General features: G+C 38.9%; 1 pseudogene; it reads left to right on the top strand.

Moving 5' to 3' along the window:
• The first annotated feature begins 2,097 nt into the window (after positions 1-2,097).
• LOC102421898 lies at positions 2,098-4,221 on the top strand (annotated as a pseudogene).
• The last annotated feature ends 2,879 nt before the right edge of the window (positions 4,222-7,100 follow it).

Raw genomic sequence — 7,100 nt, 5'->3', positions numbered from 1 at the left:
TGAGGGAATCTCTTTCCTCCCCATCCCCCATGCACAAATTTCGTGCACTGGGCCTCTAGTGCTAATATAAAACCTTTAAATTATGTTTTAAGGTGAAACAATTAGGTGCAAAATAGTGTGTATAATGTAATTTATAAGGAAATTACTGAAAACTACTAACATGGGTGGGAATCACATGTCACAATCCTGTGGGTCACAGCACTGGAAAGCACAAAATTTCCATCCTAATGTTTTCATGTTGGCTTTTGTTTTTTAATCCCTATATGTACAAAACTAATGTTTAAAGTTTTTAGTGATTCTTTCAAATCTCAGTGAGAATGTCCTCTAATTTCGATTTCTGAATCACAGCTTTAAGATATTAAAATCTGCCATGCCAGGTAGCTCATTTGGTTGAAGCACTGTCCCCATATGCCAAGATCGCGGTTAGATCCCGGTAGGCACATACAGGAAGCAATCAGTGAATGCATAAACAACAAATGGAACAACAAATAGGTCTCTCTTTCTCTCTACAATAAATAAATAAACATTGCCAATTACTGATGACACCAAACATGAAATCCTCACTAGATTAGAAAAAAAAATGTTAGAACCAGAATTACCAAAAAATAAGAGCATGTACTGGTGGTGAGAAGGATCCTTTTATCTTCAGATATGATCTCACTTATATGTGGAATCTAATGAACAAAATAAACTGATCAATGAAATAGAAACAAAAGCATGGATACATGGAACAGACTGACAGTTGTCAGAGGGCAGGGAGGAGGATGGGACTGGATGAAAGAAGGTGAAGGGATTAGCCAAAGAACATATATGCATAGACACAGACAGCAATGTGATAATGGCCTTAGGGACGTGGGCTGGGGGGCTAGATGCAGGTGGGTAAAGGGGGATAAAATAGGGACATCTGTAATAGAGTCAACCATAAAAAATAAAATTAAATTCAATGGTGGCCTCTCTATTGTATGCCAGTGCAGGTGGTCCAATGTGCTACCATTGCAGAACTGAACTCCTGCTAGTATTGGAGATGAGAGATCCTGATGCATGATGGCCAGGTATTGACACTTAAATATCAGAAGCCCAGCTGATGCAGTGATAGTTGAGCACTGAGGTTGGAGTGACAGCCTGCTAGGCCTTATCATGGAAAATTCAAAAGATGATGAGTAGAACATGGTCAAGAGGGATAGGGAGGAAATAATCAATGAAGTCAAGGGTGGTTTATGAGGAGGCTATTGATTTATAGCCTCAATAAATTGTTACAGTTCCTTGATCTGAGCCAATTTCATACCTCAAACCTCTCACCTGGAGGAAGGTGTTCCTTAAGAAAGAGATGCTGGGTCCTCAGGAAGAAGGACCCTGGGACTCCAGGAGAAGAAATGAAAATGATTCCTCCTGCCTTCCCTCTGAGGGACCACTGGCCATTTACTCGGGTCCCTATATAGCGGAGAAACAGGAATATTCAAACATTTAAGAAATACTGACTCAGGATCTAACTTGTCATTGATACCCAGATACTGGATAGATTCATAGACCTCCTATTAAAGTAGGAACTCATGAGTCCAGCTAATAACTGAGTCTTTGCCCAATTACAACTAATTAGGATCTATTATTTATTTCCAATTAGATAGTAAAGTTCATCTGAGGACAGCTTGTCATTTTTCTGCTCATCCCCTCAAAATATGTTTAGGCATGGAATGTGTGCTAAATAAGTTTTTGTTGTAAAGTCAAAGGGATGATGCATACATGACTGCTTTCAATTGCAAGAATTACATGCATCCCTCAAATGTTGGAGAAGGTGATAGGTAGCTTGAATTTTAGAAACTAGGTTAAGGTTATTTATAAGCTAGAAGTATAAAAGAAACTTTTCTGAAGTCTCCTTCTCTGTGACATTGGGGGTTATAGTATTTGCCTCTGTGAGAATGTTAACACCTCTGTACTAGAGAGTTTAAACCACTTTATTCAGCTGAGATTCCAAGTGTTCAGAAGAAAGAATGGCTTACTTTTCTAAGAGAAAAACCATACAGTAATTAATATGTGACCAATAAATGGTATGGTTCAACACATCTGACTCATTGACAAGATCACAATCTGATTTCAAAGATGTGTTCTACGAACCCAGGCAACACATTTCAATCTTATCAGAAGTCAAATAATCTCAGTCCAGAGGATCAAGGCATTTGTAGGCCAAGCAGACTTAAGCTGAACCTTTCTGGTCCTAAGGGATTGCCCAGTGGGTCTTCCTCCACCTGTAGTACCCCTCTCCCATCTCTCATCACAGACTTCTACTCCCGTCCAGGACCTCCAAGTAACTCTCCTCTTTCTACACCTATCAAAGACATCCCAGGAATTCCTGGCATCCGCAAAGCAAGGACTTATGTGCTTTATCCTATTCCAGAATTATTTTCAAACAGTCCACCCACAACACCTGGAGTAGATTTTTCTTTATTGCCTACTAAACCAACCTGTTTATCCCATGCTTCCTTATCCAATGACCACTCATGTACACCTACAGCTCCCCAAGCGGGTCTTCCAGATGAAGTTAGTCCTCCACAGGCCGAAAGCCTAGGGTTCCAAAGTGATGCTCTCCAGTTTCAGTATTTTTGGCAGGACTGTGCCTGTTCAAGACCATTTTGGAAAGAAGGAGGCAATGCTTCCCAATTCACATTTGACCTTCCAGGAAGCAGAAAACGTTCCCATCAAGAGACAAAGACATGCCAATTTACCCAAAAAGCTTAAATCAGTGTTCACTCAGCTATATCTGTAAGAAGCTTGAACATCACCAATCAGCTGAGAACCAAGACTCATTTGGAAATTTGTCTACCCAGTGTCTGTATGCTGAAGACACAGCCTCTTCTTTTGTCCCCCACATGCTTTTCAGAGGTCAGGCCAAACCTGCATGGTCTTTCATATGAGAATTTCTGAGAAGAACAACATGATGTTTTCCCCTCAGTAGGTACTAATTTTTAAAGAAGTCTTACCTGGAGGAATTTTGCAAATATATTATGAGAGGAGGTTAGAAAACCCATTTACAGTGTGGCTGGGAAAATCCATTCTGTGAAGATTAAACATGCATTTTACACAGAAAAAAAATACTATTCTAGGACAGAATTAGTTCACAAGCCAGACATAGAACAGATGCTAAAGTTGGGGTCCACAAAGTACCATGACTTCCTCGACTTTCTGACTACTGTGGAGGAGCTGCTGATGAAGCTGCCAGCTATTTCACAACCAAGAATGAACTATGAGGAGCAAGAAATTTCCCTTGAAATTGTGGACAACTTTGTAGGTAAAATCACTAAAGAAGAAGGAAAATTGGTTGAAAGTGCTGTGATAACTCCGATTTCTTGCCTCTGCTTTATGAATGGAAACAGGAAGTGATTTTTAACACTGAATGATCTTGAGCTGCAAAAGTGAAATGAACACTGTTTTGAAGCTGACCTAGAAAAGAAGGGGATTGATATTCTTGAATATACTTTTCATAAGTGTGTGAAAGCACAAGAATCTGAGTAATCAAGAATCATTAAGTTTGTACCTCTGGATTCCTGCTGGTTTAAGCTGATGCATTTCAAGACCTCATATAATGGGGAAGACCTTCGCTTTTCCCTGAGGTCTGTAGTGGTTGTCCAGGGGGCATATGTGGAGCTTCAGACCTTTGTCAACCTGGCCTCATTGCTTCAGAGATCATCTCATGCCAGTTCCCTGAGGTCGTGTGACAACATAATGGTACACTTTCTGTCCCATCGCAGTGGATCAAGGCTCTCTGAACCATGAACCTACAGAGGAAGAAGTCCCTGAAAGCCCAAAAAAACTGGCGGGCATTTCTGGGGAGTTTACATGAACCTGAATCTGAACCTGTCATACAGGCTGCTGTGGGGTCAGCAAAATATGAGAGTACCTTCTGTGGTATGGAAAATAGACCGGCTTCCTGATAAACATTGAAGTCCTGATCATCCCCATTGTTTGTCATACAAACTAGAACTTGGATCATAACAAGAAATTTCTTCTGATTGGTATCCATTTTCTACTATTCAGTTTGGGATGCTTGACAACTGTGCCTCAAGGACAAAGATTAGGTCTCTGGGGGTGGAGAGTGATGTGCAGCCACAGAAACACGTTCTGCTACAACAGAGAGCTTGCTACAACATCCAGGTTGAAATAGAAAAGAAGTGGATTAAAATCGATAGAAAAGACCCAGATAAAGCTGGTGACTGCATAAGTCAGTAGGAGTAACAAGAGTTAATGATGACAACACACTTTTCAAATATATAATTTATAGAAACCATACAGAGTTCTGCCACTGTATAGTGAAGATGACTTCTGAATAGGGGGCTTAGCATGGGTCCAGTGGCTGTGTTTAGAGAAGTTTAGACCTGAAACCAAACAATCTATATTTTATGCTTTTGATATGTTTATACCCAAGGGTTTGTTTTAAAATGTGTCTATAATTTGCATGATGTTTCTGCTTCCTATCGAAACTCAAAGGCATTGTTATGAAATGTGTGACCCACTAGGCAGTTTGGCTAAAGGGTTTTTGGTTTTTGATTACTCAGTGTCTGATTGGTTTGTGCTTTGGATTAGCCAGGTGTCATATTCATTATCCTCCAGTCCTTATTTCTTCTTGTTATGTTAGCACCTGCACTGGAGGATGAGGCAATCAAAGGAAACATAAAACAAAATACTTAATTTTCCCGCTTGCTCATCTCTGAAATGGGGCTAGGTGTAGAATGATGCTGAAACCACAAGCTAAAATGGAGGTGCGGAAGTATCTGTGACTCTGAATTATCTTCCTGTCCTCTTACCACATTGCAAGTAGTCATTGGCTGTATTTGGTACCTGTCTTTTCCCCCGGTATTACTGTTTTAAAAATGTATTTGTATTCTGGTGTGTGTTACAAAGAAGCTATTTCTGTTGATGTAAATATTCTAGTACAAGTCACTAGGACCTATTGCCTTTTGCTTGGAGAGATTTCTTTTAAAACAGAATCCCAGCCCTAGCTTGTTTTGCTCAGTAGGTAGAGCATCAGCCTGCGGACAGAATGATCCCGAGCTCAATTCCAGTCAAGGGCACATGTCCTGGTTTTGGGCTTGATTCCCAGTAAGGGGTGTGCAGGAGGCAGCTAATCAATGACTCTCTCATCATTGATGCTTCTATCTTTTTCTCCCTCTTTCTTCCTCTCTGAAATCAATAAAAATATATTTTAAAAAATGGAATCCCAGTATTGGACACCAGTTAACATATTTATGCCATTAAAGATGAATTTTTAAACTCCATGACTAATCTTTCCCAAATGTATAGACTCTAAGAATATATTTTGATAAAGTATTCTTTGTGATTAACACAAGCCTCTCTTGAGTAGATGTCTAATTCATGATAATTTTATGCTACTTCTGCTAAATTTAGAGCAAAATGAAAGACAGTAAGTTATTGTCTAGATTAAAAAAATATGTATTTTTATTAATTTTAGAGAGGAAGGGAGAGGGAGAGAGAGAGATAGAAACATCAATGAAGAGAAAGAATCATTGATCGACTGTCTCCTACATACCCCACACTGGGGAGAGAGCCCACAACCCAGGCATATGCCCTGACCATGGAATTGAACTGTGACCTCCTGGTTCATAGGTCAATACTCAACCACTGAGCCACTTTGGCTAGGCAAGATTTTTTATTTCTGTTCTTTAATCAGCTAAATGTTTGGTTTCTAATGAAAAGCCAATAGCATTAGCAGTCATAATTTTGTTTATAATTTTCTTTCTATATTTACAACAAAAGGTAAAGTTTCAAAATTCATGAAATCTATATTATAGATATTTTTTAGCCTGAAAAACAAAGTACTCCATTGGGTATTACAACACCTTCAATTTATGTTGAATCTACAATGTAATTAGGAGGTATTTTTCTCTATTTACTAGATTTATATTGAGTCAAAACTGAGATAATATTGTTTTCCCAAACAACATTTATTTGTCAGCCTAGAGTTTGTCTTATGTTTTACTTAATATTGTGTTTCATTCATTGTAATCTGTTTCAAAACCAGATTAAAATGAATATGTATGATGGTTTGTATAAAAAAGAAGACCCAGAGTCCTCAAAATATGTAATTCTACTAATATTTAAGCTGCATGCCTGTCTTCACACAGTACATTTTCCAACAGAGTTTCCAAAGCAAGGGTGACTGCACAAGTCATGACTCTCACCATTTCTTTTTAATTCTCACCAGATGACATATGATATGTTTATTGATTTTAGAGAGAGAGGAAGGAAGAGAGAGAGAGAGAGAGAGAGAGAGAGATGCATAGATGTAAAAGAGAAATATAGATCAGTTGCCTCCTGCATTCAACCCAACAGGGGATTGAACCTGCCACCCAGGTATGTGCCCTACCCAGGAATCAAGCCCTCAACCTGTTGGTGTACAGGATGACAATCCAACCAACTGAACAGCCCAGCCAAGGCACAACTTTCCCATTTTTAATACAACTGCCTTCTGTCTTGCAGTGGTAGAGGTACTAGATAATATATTATACTAATGTAAAACAAAATGTTTATTATTTTAACACCTTACTCCAAAATTTTTGCTAGAGTCATGTTAATCAATTTTGACCAAGAACTGCAAGGCAAACAAATATTTTATTTTCTAAAAATGCAAACTAGGTGACAAAGATTTGGATAAAAGTCCAAGAGTGAAAGAGGGACAGTGTTTATGAAGACAGACAAAGGGTGGGGGGTGGGGGGTTTTTCAAAACAAGGTGTTTTGAAAGAGCTATGATTGGTGCTCTCAAGCAGATTCAAACTATGCTAAACATAATTGATTGCTTATGTCTCTTGCTAGGTGAAAAACTTCTTTTTCAAAAAGAGTTCAGTGATGTAGGCCAGTTCCAAGAACTGTATCAGGATGTGGGAGTTTGGTTTAACCCACTTGAAAAGTTCAGTATCACATGTAGTGTATGTATTCACCTCAGCTTCCTGAAGGCCTCTGGCTCCTTTGTACATTGCTCTATTGACAATACTAACTCTATTTTGCTGTGTTTCTCTGATAGAGGAAAATTTGCATGTTTGTCAAAAATTAATTGACATGCCTACTGAAGCAGAGGTGGCTAATACAGGGA

The sequence above is a fragment of the Myotis lucifugus genome, unplaced genomic scaffold (genome assembly GCF_000147115.1).
Source record: "Myotis lucifugus unplaced genomic scaffold, Myoluc2.0 scaffold_126, whole genome shotgun sequence".
Classification (NCBI taxonomy): Eukaryota; Metazoa; Chordata; class Mammalia; order Chiroptera; family Vespertilionidae; genus Myotis; species Myotis lucifugus.
The sequence above is the reverse complement of the archived record's forward strand: the minus strand, read 5'-3'. Positions and strand labels throughout refer to the sequence as shown.